Source organism: Equus przewalskii, unplaced genomic scaffold (genome assembly GCF_037783145.1).
Source record: "Equus przewalskii isolate Varuska unplaced genomic scaffold, EquPr2 ChrUn-7, whole genome shotgun sequence".
Taxonomy (NCBI): domain Eukaryota; kingdom Metazoa; phylum Chordata; class Mammalia; order Perissodactyla; family Equidae; genus Equus; species Equus przewalskii.
Genome location: NW_027228755.1, coordinates 7,674 through 22,108, shown reverse-complemented (window position 1 = coordinate 22,108; position 14,435 = coordinate 7,674). Strand labels below are relative to the sequence as shown.

The 14,435-nt window shown below is 34.7% G+C and overlaps 1 long non-coding RNA gene across 1 annotated transcript; it reads right to left on the bottom strand.

Moving 5' to 3' along the window:
• Positions 1-245: 245 nt before the first annotated feature.
• On the bottom strand, positions 246-13,960 carry LOC103560991 (uncharacterized). The gene is made up of 3 exons (XR_547340.2): positions 13,709-13,960; positions 12,072-12,102; positions 246-1,735 (listed from the first exon to the last, which is right to left on the bottom strand). It is a non-coding gene; the product is annotated as an uncharacterized lncRNA (long non-coding RNA).
• Between the last annotated feature and the right edge of the window lie 475 nt (positions 13,961-14,435).

The following is a 14,435-nucleotide window of genomic DNA, read 5'->3' as shown; positions in this document are numbered from 1 at the left end:
ATATATAAGTAATTGTTAAGGAAAATGAACAATTACTCAGTTTCTGGTTGAGTAATTTCCTAGGTACAGACCACACTGAGAAGCAGATAATCATATTTCGCATACTTTGTTCCAGGTAGAGAAACAGAAGGAAAATAATGTCAACTATCTTTATGAGGCAAAATTTTGATGACACCAGAGCCAGTAGAAAATCCTCCAGAAAAAAACAAAGCAAAGATTAAAATAGCAATTATCAACTAATCTCATTTATGCATATTTACTCAGAAATTATGTGTATAGACTCAAATAAAACATTTACAAAAAAAAAACCCGGCACCCAATTAAATGGGATTTGTCCATAAAAACAAAATCTATAAGAGGATTGTTTGCCATTAAAATCTCTTAATAAAATCACTTACTTCAACAGATTAGTACAATAAAATCATATAATCATCTCCAGAGTTACAGAAAAATCATTTATATATTTAAATGTTTATTCTTATAAAATGCTATCAACTCAGGAAAGAAAGAAACTCCCTCTGTATGATCAAATGTAGCAGCAAACAACCTCCAAGAGATGGGTTTAATTTTGAAGCTTTAAAGCATTCCAGTGAAAATCCAGAACCAGATGTCTGCCTGTTACAGTCAGCACTATTCATTAGCACACTAAAGTCTTAGTTGAGCTAGTAAAGCTAGAAAAATAAGGAGGTATGAAAATAGATATTAAAGAAAAAATATCATTATTTGCAGCTTATATGATTCTATATGAGGAAATTAGAAATTAGCAAAATATTGGAAGTAACAGAAGAGCTCATAAGTTATCTAGTTATAAATTTAACATAGAAATAAAACTGAAAAGATTTCAAAGGAATAGGTTTTTTTTTCAAATGATATAATTTCTACATAGAAAACTAATAGAATAAAAAGTGAACCATCAAACTACCATGGAAATTCACCAAGTTATCTAGCCACAAACTAAATATGAAAATAATCAATGCTTTTTTATATGAGCAACAAAGAAATAAAAGAAAATAAGATACCATTTATAATGGCAACAGAATCTATAAAATAGCTAAATACAGCTGAAGAAAGGATATACAAGAACTGTACAGAGAAGTTCTAAATACTATTAAAGATCAAGAAAGTATTTCTGATGAACTGGAATTGTGTGGAAAGAGTTGTTACAAAAAAATTAAAAAATATTCTATAATTTCCATAAATTCCTAATTGAAATTCCAGCTGGATTTCGGAGGTACCTTGTAAACTAACTTTTTACATTATGTGGAAGAATAAATGACTACAAATATCTGAATAATTTTTGAAAGACACAAGCAAAGGTTTATTCACAATAGAATAAGTCTTAAACGCAAAAAGTAATACAAAGTTTGCAGCATATGATACTTCAGAATATCTTTATGACCTATTAGTGGGGAATTATTTCTTAAACTAAATTCTCAAATTTGAAACTCTATAGCCTTGGGGAGAAATGGCCTATGGTTAGACTTTACCCCCAGCTTCCATGCTCCCATACACAGTTCCAGTTACATGTGGGCCCCTGAGTGTTCTGGTGCCCCTTGCTTCTGGCCCTGACCCCTAAGGACTTGGCCCTTCCTAGGTGCTTGTAACTAAGTCTGTTCCTGCAGGGACCGGAGTCCTGGGTTCTCTATTCCTTAGAGGACAAGAGTGGGTATGTTCAAGTAGGTGGGCAGCATAGACTGTTCCACTGTCTTGCATATCGTTTCTTCTGAACCACAAACTGTATAAAATGAAAAAAAAAAGAATAATAAAATTAAATTAAACTAAGAGTAAAATTTGTTGAATTGTGCTTTATAAAATTAAGGCTTTCTCTTCAATAAAGTATGCACTGAACAAAATTAATGGGTGAAAAATTGAGAGAAGTATTTGAAATTCTAAAAATAAAATATATATGTATTGTGTACATACACACCAAGTAATATGGAAGGCCTTTAAAAGTGTGCTGAATGAAATGCATTAATAAATGAAGCATACACATAATATATTTTGTTGAAATTAAAGTTGTATCTAACTCATGGTAATTAGAGAAATGAAAATTAAGAGATCTCATTTTAAATCACCAACTTGGCAACATCAGAAAGCTGCAGAAGCCCAGTGTTTGCAGGGAAGTGGGATAGGTGGCAATCTCCATGCATTGTTGGTGATGAAGTAATTCTGGAGTTTGCGGCAGTATCTTGTTTACCTTGCAATCTGACTTCCGAATATTCATAATAGGAAATGTTTACCCAGTTCCAGAGGGAACATATATAAAAGTGTTTATGACAGTGTTTTCATGGTAGTGAGGTGTGGGAAGCATGCTAGATGTCCATCCCTATGGCAAGCTATAAGTAAACACAATAGATGCCCACTATGGGATTCTGTGCGGCAGATAGAAATAACAGACTAGACACAGAGTAATATGGAAGGTCTTAAAAGAGTGCTGAATTAAATACTTTAACATATAAAGCATATAGTATAATAATACCTTTTATGGAAATTAAAATTGTACACATCAAACAACATCACATTGTATAAGAATACATACAAACAGAAGAATAACACAGTAATATTTTAGAATGTGGTGAAGAGAAAGAAATAGGGATAAATAAATAAATCCAACAGTTTACAGATGAGGTCTGCTCAGACCAAATGATATCCATGAGATTTTAAATGGAGAATGAGTAGTCGGCAACCTGCATTTATGATTCCAAAGTCAAAACACAAAACAACAAAGCAAGATCGAAAAGTGTATAATGATACTCTATGGAATAGAGATTGTATTGGGATAATGGGTTGCACCAAGGTTGTACCTTCTCTGGGAAAAACCATAAAACTATTTAATATTGTATAAAATACTTATACTTCTAAGCACAGAATCAAAATATCTACAACACGAAAACCTTCTAGTTGAAGTCTCAGGACTTTTGTAATTATCAGAAGGTACAGATTGAGATAAATATCTACATTTTGTTGCTGGGTGGCCATAGAGATTAAAACAAAGTTTCAGCATTCTAGTTATTATTAAAAGTTTAGAAGTTCCTCAGATCATCAAGGAGCTTACAAAGCCACGCTTATATTCGCAATAACTTGTTAGCTCTAAAAATAACTGAAAATTACTTACAAAAATATGTACATAAAATTTAAAATATATCTGGGCTGGCCCCATGGTCTAGTGGTTAAGTCCAGCACACTCTGCCTCAGCGCCCTGAGTTTGCAGGCATGGATCCTGGGTGTGGACCTACACCACTCATCAAGTCACACTGTGGCCATGACCCACATAAGAAATAGAGGAAGATTGGTACAGATGTTAGCTCAGAGCTAATCTTCCTCCAGCAAGAAAAGTGGTAGGGGTGGTTAAGTTCGTGCTCTCTCCCTTGGCTGCCTGGGTGTTACAGGCTCTTCACATCAGCCCTGATATCAGTTCCCCCACATTGAACCCAGTGTATATGGGGTTAAAACTAAAACCCACCACCCCCTTTTCTGCTTCTCTAGCACCATTCATATGTAAATACCTGTTTCTTTAAACTTAAACTCCTTGAGCTTTACAACTAAATGGGAGTTACAAATTGTAAAAAGCCCAGGTGGCCTGGAGTTGGAGGCACACTAAAGTTTAGCTAATTGTGTGTCCTTGACTTTGCCAGGAAAGCCGCTGTCTCAAGAATATCAAGGAACGGAGGCTTCCCAGACCTAAACTCCTCACTCCTGGGGCTCGAACCCACCTCAAACAGGAAGACGAGACAAGAGACAATGGCGAAGGACACCCACCTGCCATCCTCCTATCTCACCCTCTCCCTGCGTTGCTGCAAGCAGCCTCTCAAGGCCAAACGCAGGCTGGTGGGAAAACACCAGCCTGCACAGCTACATGCACTCCCTCCCCTACCCAAAATCCCCAAATAAAAATCCCTACCCATTCCTCATCGGGGAGCTAGCAATTTTTGAGGCATGAGCCCTTGCTTTGCTCCCTGTGCCTGGCATAGTAAAAACCTTTCCTCCTCCACACACAACTCTGTTCTTGTTATTTGGATTGGCATCGGGTTCAGAGACCGAACTTTCGGTTACATGGGGTCTGTGGGTTCAGATCCCAGGTGCGGACTTGGCACCGCTCATCAAGCCATACTATGGCAGCATTCCACATAAAATATAGGAAGATTAGCACGGATGTTAGCTCAGGGGTGATTTTCCTTACCAAAAAAATTAAATAAATAAAAATATCAATAATAATATAGGAATAGAACCAAAGAGAGTATATGGCTGGAAAATTTGATGAAGCCAAGAATGAAGTAAATTTTAAAAAGTGTCAAAATATCCTATACATTGGTTATATATGGGTTGCAAATTATTAGAGGACTCTGAGATGATTAAGACAAGATGCATTACATATTCACAGTGTCTAGAAGACATAGACAAATAAAATGTTCAGGAAAGGTATATCCACTCCTGGTCCTGAGGCCACAAAGAAAATTGGCCCATCATTTCTCATAAAGAGGAAACTATTTGGTTCAGTGAACAATAGTGTCAGGAAAGTTCATTCAATAAGTTTTATGATTTGCATAGGCCTTTTTTTAATTAATTATTTTTAATTTTTTAAAAAATATTTATTGAGGTCTTATTGGCTTATAACATTGTGTAAATTTCAGATGTACATTATTATGTTTCAGTTTCTGTATAGACCACTATGTTCACCAATAATCTTGTTTTATCTGTCACCGTACATATGTGCTCCTTTGCCCCTTCACTCTTTCCCCAGGTTTGTTTACATCTCTTAAGGTGATTATATCTGCCTAACACAAAAAATGAGGAAAATAACTCTTCACAATGCAACATGATCTCATTAGTGTGCAGCTCTCTGATGTTCTGGAAAACTCAAGGGGAGATTTTACATTATCTATAGGAATGAACAGACTCTGTTTCCCATAAATATTGTATATGTTGATCTAAAATAATTATTTTTGAGCAGCAGCAACTTTCAGCTTATGTATTCTAACATACTCCTTATGTGCAACAATTTTATATTATCTGGTAAATGCAGAGCAGTAACTTTAGTCATCTGTTGAGCTGTGGTTGGAACTGGCAATTGGAAATTTCATGTGGCTTTTGGAGATCTACTCAAGAACTCTTGCCTGAATCTCAGATGTGCTCCCGGGAGGATAATACCCAAAGAGAGTACCAAGATTCTTCTCACGATACCATTTTGGTTCTGTTCTTTGACAGTCACTTGTTAGCCTAACTACAACTCTTTCCATCCCCAGTGCATAACCAATTCTACCTCAGAGAGAATGTCAGATGTGACTTTAGACATGAAAATATTCTAAAACAAGTATGAGCCTTAATTCGTGTGTAAAGAGTCCTGAGAAAAGCACATATGGTTTTTGAGCTTTGAATAATTTTATTTCTATGTTACCTATTCGAATGAAACTGGCCCCCAACTACACATTGACATACCTAAATGGATAGATGAATTGCCAAATGTGATTTACAACTGGTTGTCTCCCAGAATCTACTTTCTACTTCCTCTAGAAAAAATCAACGCCCTGATTATTAGTTGGGTAGAATAAAAGCTGTATCTCTTAGTTACTCTTTTAGCTGGTTGTGGCTAAGTGACTGCAGTTGACCAACGGAGTGTTCAAGTTCTGCAAAGTAGATCTGAAGCAGTGGGAGGTGGGTGTGTTCAGCTTCCTCCTTTCTCCTCATCACTGGATAAAAGGTGGGTTTGATGAAAAGATCTCTGGCAGCCATCTCAGAGTATGGGATGACCTTCGGAATGAGGACCAAGCATGGTGAAGACCACAACGAAACAAATAAAGTAAAACAAAAAAATCCAGAAAAAAATCCACACAAAAGACGAAACTGGGAACCAAGTCCCTGAGCAATAGAATGCCAGAACAACCCTGAATTGCCTACTTCCAGTCTCTTCACAAGACAGAGACTATATATATAACCACAGAGAATATAACCACATCTTGTTAAAGATATTGTTTGTTTGAATTTTCTGACACCTGCAGCTAAACTTGGTCCTAACGAATCCAGGATGTTGGCTTACTATCAACTAAAGGTTGACAGCTTTGGTTCATGAAATGCTTCCCGGTAGCTCTTTATTATTCTCATTGTAATGACCTATATGGATTATTTATTGTTTGCTAAGGCTAAATCAAGTTTTTGACAATGACATCTATGTTATTTTTCTAAGTTCATTTTTGTCTTGTCATTGTGTTATCATTATAATTTGTTTGTAGACGTATAGTTTTTAAGGCAAGGGAGAAAAATGCAGCCAGTTTTTCCAAAATTTATGTGAAACATTAGAAATCAGAGTGAACTTCTGGACAAATGGTATGGTGAAATATTTTATAACTCATGTCACGGAGATAAATCCAAAGGAGAAAATGTAACTTCATCTATATTGAATTGAGGGAAAAGTTGTAACTTAAAACAAAAACCGAGGAAGTTATAACCAAAGTTGGTGTAAATTTTTGCATACATTTTAACTAATTTTGATAAGATGAAAGATTGATGTCTGTAGTTTAGGAGAATTTAATTCAGGAGACAATTAACAAAGGGACTACTGAGGCCTTTGTTAGAAGACAACCATGGAGAAAAAACTATTGTGGAAATAGAAGATAAATTAATGCGTGAGAATGTTTTGGTAGGGCCAAAGCAAACAGCCTTTAGTAATGAGCTTTAGAAATTAGGACATGATCACATGAGTTTTGACCTTGTTGTTGTGTATTGCCCTATATGGTTCAACGTAACTAGCTTTCATATGATGCGCAGTGGCCTCTTTACCTTTGTGCCCTGGGCAGGTAGTTGCAGGATTTTGCACCTAGCATCCATTTGAGGTTTTTACTGTGGCAGATTGCTGCTGCTTAGGATGGCTTTGTCTAAGTCAAGTGGCTGTTTTTATATAGATGAGTGTCTTGGGTCCATTTCTGAGGAAACAGACTCAGATAAACATCTGCATATAGAACATTTATTAGGAAATGCTCTCAAAAGCAACACCTATAAAGGAGAGAGGAAAGCAGAACTGAGCAGAAGGAGAGGTTGAGCTGTGATGCAGTTGCCCAGAGAATTTAATCAAGCTCCTAGAGAATTCTGGAGCTAAGATGACCCATCAGAGATTTCCTAGAACAGGTAACGGGGCTGTACCTTTTTATTCCCACATTTGATGTGTGCTCTCTCCAGAGAAGGGACATTCCCTTGGACAAAGCAACTCTCTTCAACAGAAGGCAATTCCTGGAGGGGGACCTATCTGTGAGCAGTCAGCAGCCAATACTTCCCTATGCTGAGCGGATGAGCATATTTGTCCTGAAGAGAGTATACTGGTGACTGGCCACAGTATCTGCCAGAGCAAGAATGTGTTGCTATGGAAGTAGAGATTTACTTGCTGGGCCTTAAATAAATGCATAGGCCTCACAAGCAAAGTCAGTAATGAAACTCAGGCCACAAGGCCCAAGCAAATCTTAGGCAATGTGCTTGAGATTCTACAAGCACTAACCTTCAACTAACTAGTCTGCCTCAGCAGGAATGGCTGAGGCAAAGATTCTATTAAAGGAATCAGAGAGCTCTTAGATATGGATTATTTTAAAACATTAGGCACAAAAACAGTTAGTGTCAGTTTTTGCCTTGGCTTTCAGCCTAGCTAGGTATGTAGTTTGGATGAGATGCCCCAAATTTGGTTTCTCTCCTATATTGTTTTGAACTGGTTTCATGGTCAAGAAGGAGACCTGTGAACAAACTAAACTTGAATTCACACAGCTTGTACACAGGCTCAAGGATCATCTCCCACTATATAGTCTCCAGTTGTCTATACCAACTCTTCTATTGCCTAGATACCTGAGACACAAATTGTGACTTCACTAATGGAATGATAGTAAGTTTTATTAATAAACAATTTAAAAAGAAACAGGAGAGCTTCTGCTTCTAGAAATGGTAGATTACCTAATTTGGAGCAACTCTCTTGTCAAGGACAACTAGGAATAGCAAGAAAAATATAAAATAAAATCTGCCTCAAGGCACTGAAGAATCTTCAAAGAAGAGATAAATTGCCAGGTAATTTTCTGGGAGAAGACAGAAACTCACAGAGATGAGCCCAGTATTTGGGGCTACTATTCTCACAGGAGTACCTGCTAATTCCTTGAGAGGCACCTAAAGTGACTAAGAAGCTAAGCAAAGCTTTCAGCAGACTCATAAATCTTCCAGGATATCATTGGAGCCTGAATTTTGGGTTGTGACCTTATTTTTGGCTGCATTGTAGGAGTAAGTGTGAAGCAGAAGGAGAACAATCTTTGCAGAGACTGTAACTAAGTTCCAAATTATCTTAATCTGTGAAATTAATGTGATATTTTTGTATTGCTATTGCCCCTAAATGATTCTGGAGGAATAACATTGATCAACACTCAAAAACAAAAACAAAGATAAAGACAAAACAAAACATAACACCACTCAAAGACATTAAGAGACAAGGTAAAGTGAAAAAAAAAAAAATTAAAAAAGGACAACAGAGAGCAGACACAGGCTTACCAGTGTCCTAGATAATGGAGTTATCAGATACAGACTTTAAAATAAGCAGACTTTAACATGCTCAAGGAGAGAAAAATAAGATTAAGAATTTTAGCAGAGAAGTGGAAGATATAAAGAAAAAAAGGAAACTAATGGAGAAATAAAATGATAGCAGTTAAAAAAATTGGATGGATGTGGTAGCGGATAAAACCCCACTGAATACAGAACATGTGAGCTGGAAGCTACATTAGAAGAATATATCCAGAATAAATTTTGGAGGGACAAAAATTTGGGAAATATAGAAATGACAAAGCATGTAATTGAGGGAATACCATGAAAAGATCAAATATATGTGTAGCTTGAGTCACAAAATGACAGATGAGAGAATGGAGCAGATAATGGTTGAGATGAAATTATGGCTGAGACTTTCCAAAAGAAAAAGTGCAGTTCAACTATTCAATTGTACTACGGCAAAATGAGCAAAAAGTAATTCAGACCAAGTACATCATAGTAAAACTACTGAAAACCAAAAACAATGAGAATATCTTAAAAATAGTCAGAGATGAGAAACTAATTTCACAGAGAGGAGCAATATTTACGTGAACATCTGACTTCCAGAAAAACACAATGGGAGGCAGAAATTAACATAATGTTGTTTTCAGCATGCTAACACAGTAAAAGTGAAGATGTAGAATTCTTTACTCAAGGAAAATATCCATCACAATTGAAGATAAATATTTCTTTTTACACAAGAAAAAACTGGAATAATTTGTCACCATACAAGGAAATGCTGAAAGGTATTCATTAGGGAGAAGGTAAACTATGACAAACGGATAGAAAAACTAATTAAGATGTTAGGAATCAAGATAGAGATTATGCTACGGAATGAGAGATGGAGTAATTTTGGGTGTGGCACAGGGAGACTTCTGAGGCGCTAGCGGTATTCCACTTCTTGATGTGAATTACATAACACAGGTGTATTGTCTTTGTGATAATTCAACAAACTTTATAATTATGATTGTGTACATTTTTGAATACCTATTATACTTCAGTGGAAAGTTTAAGTAAAGATGGGAGGTTTTGAAACATTTATTTTACACAAATTGTTTAAATTGGTGAAAAACTAACTTGATTCTGGTTGCTTTTTAAAAAAAACTCATATGTATTATTATTTAATTTTAGGAATGAAAAAAATCATCTGATGAATGAAAATGAGTAAAAGATCAGCAGAGTTATCACGTTACCAGAAAAGGAAAACTCCTTACCAATACTTGTATACATAATAAGTAGTCAATTATGAAATATGATTAATTTACATAATGAATGCTGTGGGACTATGACTATACAAAAATATTGACATGCTGTGAATGAACATATAGTATGGGTGACTCAGTTTTTCGCAAGACAAAGTCAAGCATTCAGAGCACCATCCAAAAAAAATGTATTACTATTCTCTTAATTTGGTAAGTATTATAGAAAATTATGGAAGAACATATATCCAGAAAACTAACATTAATAACAAATAATATACCATATTATTCAGGGAATAAAATACAAAAGCAAGCAATTAATATTATGGTAGATGCACGAATCAAATAATTTTAAATAAGGTAAGATATGCTAAATACTTTTCTCTAAGATTTGATAATAAAACTTCAGATATAAGTCAGGTAAAAAAAAACATGTTGAAGAATTTTCCCAGTACGTGAAATGACTGGAAAAGAATTATACAAATCATTCATAGGCAATTTACAAAAGCTGAATACAGACAAAAATTATTTGAAGAGACAGATATGTGACAGTGCCAGCATACATGGAAAATATAATCTACAACATTTGAAAATCCTTGAAAAAACTACATGGCATTTTATATTCTTTGATCTGTGCCCATTCTTTTTAAAATTTTGGTAGTAAAAGTCTATCTTTAAAGAGTTTTAAAAAGTCATACAGCAATAATAGTGTTACTTTTCAGTCCACCAAAACTTTGGAGAGTATTGCAAATATAAGTAAATATAAAATGAAAATTATTGCTGTGGTTTTTAAAAATTTCTTTATCGAGGTAACATTGATTTATAACATTGTATACATTTCAGGTGTACTTCATTCTATTTCAATTTCTGTGTACACTACATAGTGTTCACCACCCAAAATCTAATTGCTATCTGTCACCATGTATATGCCATTTTACCCCTTTTGTCCTCCCTGCTTCCCCTCTGGAACCACCATTCTATTCTTGCATCTTTTTGTTTGTCTGTTATTATTGTTTTTTAAGTCTTCTCCATGAGTGAAGTTGTATGGTATTTGGCTTTCTCCGTGTGACTTATTTCACTTACCATAATGCCCTCAAGATCGATCCATGTTGTTGCAAATGGCAAGATTTCATCTTTTTTTTTTTATGGGTGAGTAGCATTCCATTTATGTATATATATACACCACATCTTCTCTATCCGTTCATCTGTTGATGGGCACTTAGATTGTTTCCAAGTCTGGATATTGTGAATAATGCTACAATGAACATAACGGTGTGTATATCTTTTTGAATGACTGATTTTATGTTCTTCGGATAAATACCCGGTAGGGGGATAGTTGCATCATATGATATTTCTAGTTTTAACTTTTTGAGACATCGTTGTACCAGTTTGCATTCCAATCAACAGTGTATGAAGGTTTCCTTTTCTCCACTTCCTCTCCAACGCTTGTAATTTCTTGTCTTGTTAATTACAGCCATTCTGATGGGTGTGAGGTGATATCTCATTGTGATTTTGATTTATGTTTCCCTAATAATGAGAGAGACTGAATATCTTTTCATGTCCTTGTTGGCCACCTGTATTTCTTCTTTGGAAAAATGTCTATTCAGATCCTCTGTCAATTTTCTAATCTTGTTGTTTGTTTTTTTGTTGTTGAGTTCTTCATATATTTTGGATATTAATCTTTTATCGGATGTGTGATTTGCAAATATCTTCTCCCAATTGGTGGGTTGTCTTTTCACTTTGTTGATCATTTCCTTCATTGTGTAGAAGCTTTTAAGTTTGATGTATAGTTCTATTTGTTTATCTTTGCTTTTGTTTCCCTTGCTTGAGAACGCATATTGAAAAAGATGCTGCTAAGACCAATGTCAAAGAGTGTACTACCTATGTTTTCTTCTGGGAATTTTATGGTTTCAGGTCTTACATTCAAGTCTTTAATCTATTTCGAGCTAATTTTTGTGTATGGTGTAAGATAGTGGTCTAGTTTCATTTTCTCGCACGTGGCTGTCCAGTTTTCCCATTTATTGAAGAGATTTTCTTTTCTCCATGCATGGTGACAGATAAAAACTGGACTGTTGGTGGTGAACATGATGCAGGCTATATAAGAACTGAAATATAATCATATAAACCTGAAATTTATACAACGTTACAAGCCAATTTGACCTCAATAAAATAATTTTTTTAAAAAACAAATTATCAGTATTAAGCATAAAAGATGTTACCAGAGATCCTATTATTAAAGGGGTAAAGTGGAAGTAGTAAGAAAAACTTTACGCTAATACATTCAAAATTGTAGATTAGAAACGAAAAGTTTCTTAAGAAACCCAGTTTACTTACTTGAGATAAGAAGCAAGACATCTGAATAGTTCTGTTAATAAAAATTAATACAATATTAATTAATCTATTAATATAATAAATGTTAAATATTAAAAACAAAATATAGTATGATAAAATAAATAATAATGAATATTAAATTAATTTGTTATTAAAAATCCTCCCACAAAGAAAACTCCTGGCACGGAAGGCTAGTTGAATTCAATCAGCATTTAAAGAAGAACTACCAATCTTACATAAAATCTGTCAGAAAACAGAGAAGGCAAAACTTCCCAATTTACTTTATAAGGTCCATGTATTCCTAACACTGAAAACTTACAAAGAAATTACAAGACAAGAAAATTATACACCAATATTTCTTATAAACTTAGACACAAAAATCCTTGACAAAATGGAATAAAATCTAGCAGTATATAAAAATATTACTATATCATGACCATGTGAGGTTTATCTCAGATAAGGAAGATTGGCCTAATATTTGAAAATCAAACATAATACACCACATTAACAGAACATAGGAGAATAATCACATTATTATCTCCATAGATACAAATAAAACATTTGAAACATTCAAGACTTCAAGACAAAAACTCCCAGTTAACTAGGAATAAAAGGGAACGTTCTAAATTTGATAAAGGGCATCAACAAAAACTTAACAGTTAACATCATACTAAATGTTGACATTATATCCTTTTCTTCTAAGATTAAGAGCAAGGCAAGGATGCCTGTGCTCACCGTTTATATTCAGCATTGTACTAGAGGTCCCAATGTAATTTATTAAGAATTAATAAGGCAAAAAAGAAAGAAATTAAAGCCAAAAATATTGTAAAACTAGAAGCCTAGCTATCTTTATTTGTAGGAGACATGATAGTCCAGAGAACGACCACACACTCCAACAGAGAACATTTACTCTTGTTCTAGCCTTGTTTCTCAGTCCAGAGCCTGCATAATTAGTATATAGTTTGCAAAGTCTGTGGAAAAAACAAATTAGCAGCAATATAATAAACTAGTCTGGGAAAAAGGAAAAGTCATAGAACATCTTATTAAAACTGCATCAATGAGCTAAACTTTTTTTGCTTTATCTAAATTTTAAAATAAATATGAATAGCAGCAAAACCAACAGGAAATAAAATTTATAGTGCATAAAACTGCATACAGTACAATTCATTCTGGGTAAATTGCATTTTGGTAGAAAATGGCTACAAAAGAAAATTCACAAAAACCAAACTTTTACAGGTAAGATTCAACATTTGATTTTCCAGTTAGTTTTTGCCATGTATAATTTTTTCATAAGAAAAATAATTGCTCCTAAGGAATGTACTTTCAATAAGATATAAATAAAACTTGCAAAAATAGAAATTATTTAATGTATATTTAGAATAATGGAATTAAATCGGCTTAATGGCATTTAATTAGTATACTTTCTCATAGATCCCTTAACTTGGAGATTTAAGTAGAGTGATTCCAAAAATTTGGAGAAGTTAGGATTTTTAGATTATAAATGCAATATAGAGATCTCATTTAAGGTTGACTGCAAGTATGGAAAAACATAGAGGGGAAGTAGCTCAGAGTAAGGTAAAATCGTCCCCTTACAGCAAAGTCTTACTACAAAGCTCCCCGCATCAATAGAGTTTACTTACAAGCTACCAAATTGAGTTTGTCTGCTCTTCCCAAAATGGTGCGTTAAGATAAGGGTCCCAACAGATGAACGCTTGTTCCTGAAGGTGACTGTTTACATCAGGCACTGGATTTCTCATCCATAATGGAGTGAAGTTGAGCAACAGAAGTTTCAAAGGAAGAGCTGTAACCTCATGCTTGTGAATGTCTATGTATCACCACTAGGTGTCACTGGGACTTTGTTACCGAACAAATTGTGGGACATGGAAGTCTTCCTATGAAAAAAATAAATGATTGATTTTGTTGTATATATTATAGTTTTTGTTTGATTGCTCATAAAAATGTGATGGTATCACACAGCTCTGTGTCCTTCCATACATCTTCTCAGCCACTTTTTCCACCCAGCCATTGCTAAGGCAACATGACAGAGCATAACTTCTGCTGCACTGTGTATCTTTTGCATTTTTGTACAAAGGCTTTTCTCCTGATGTAGTTGGGACACCTGTGAGAAGCTGCTTATCACTGTGGATGCTCAAAACTGCAGGAGTAGAGAATTAACACGTGGCAATCTTTGACTATGATGGGCCAGGGATCATGGATATCTGATTCATCAGAGGGTTCCAAAGGGATTAGATCCTGATTTTCCATAGTGGTGACCACGTTGATAGCATGTTATTGTATTGGCTTTCTCTCTGTTCCTATTTTGCTCTTCCTAATACCTGGTATCATATCCCAAAATGAATCCTTACC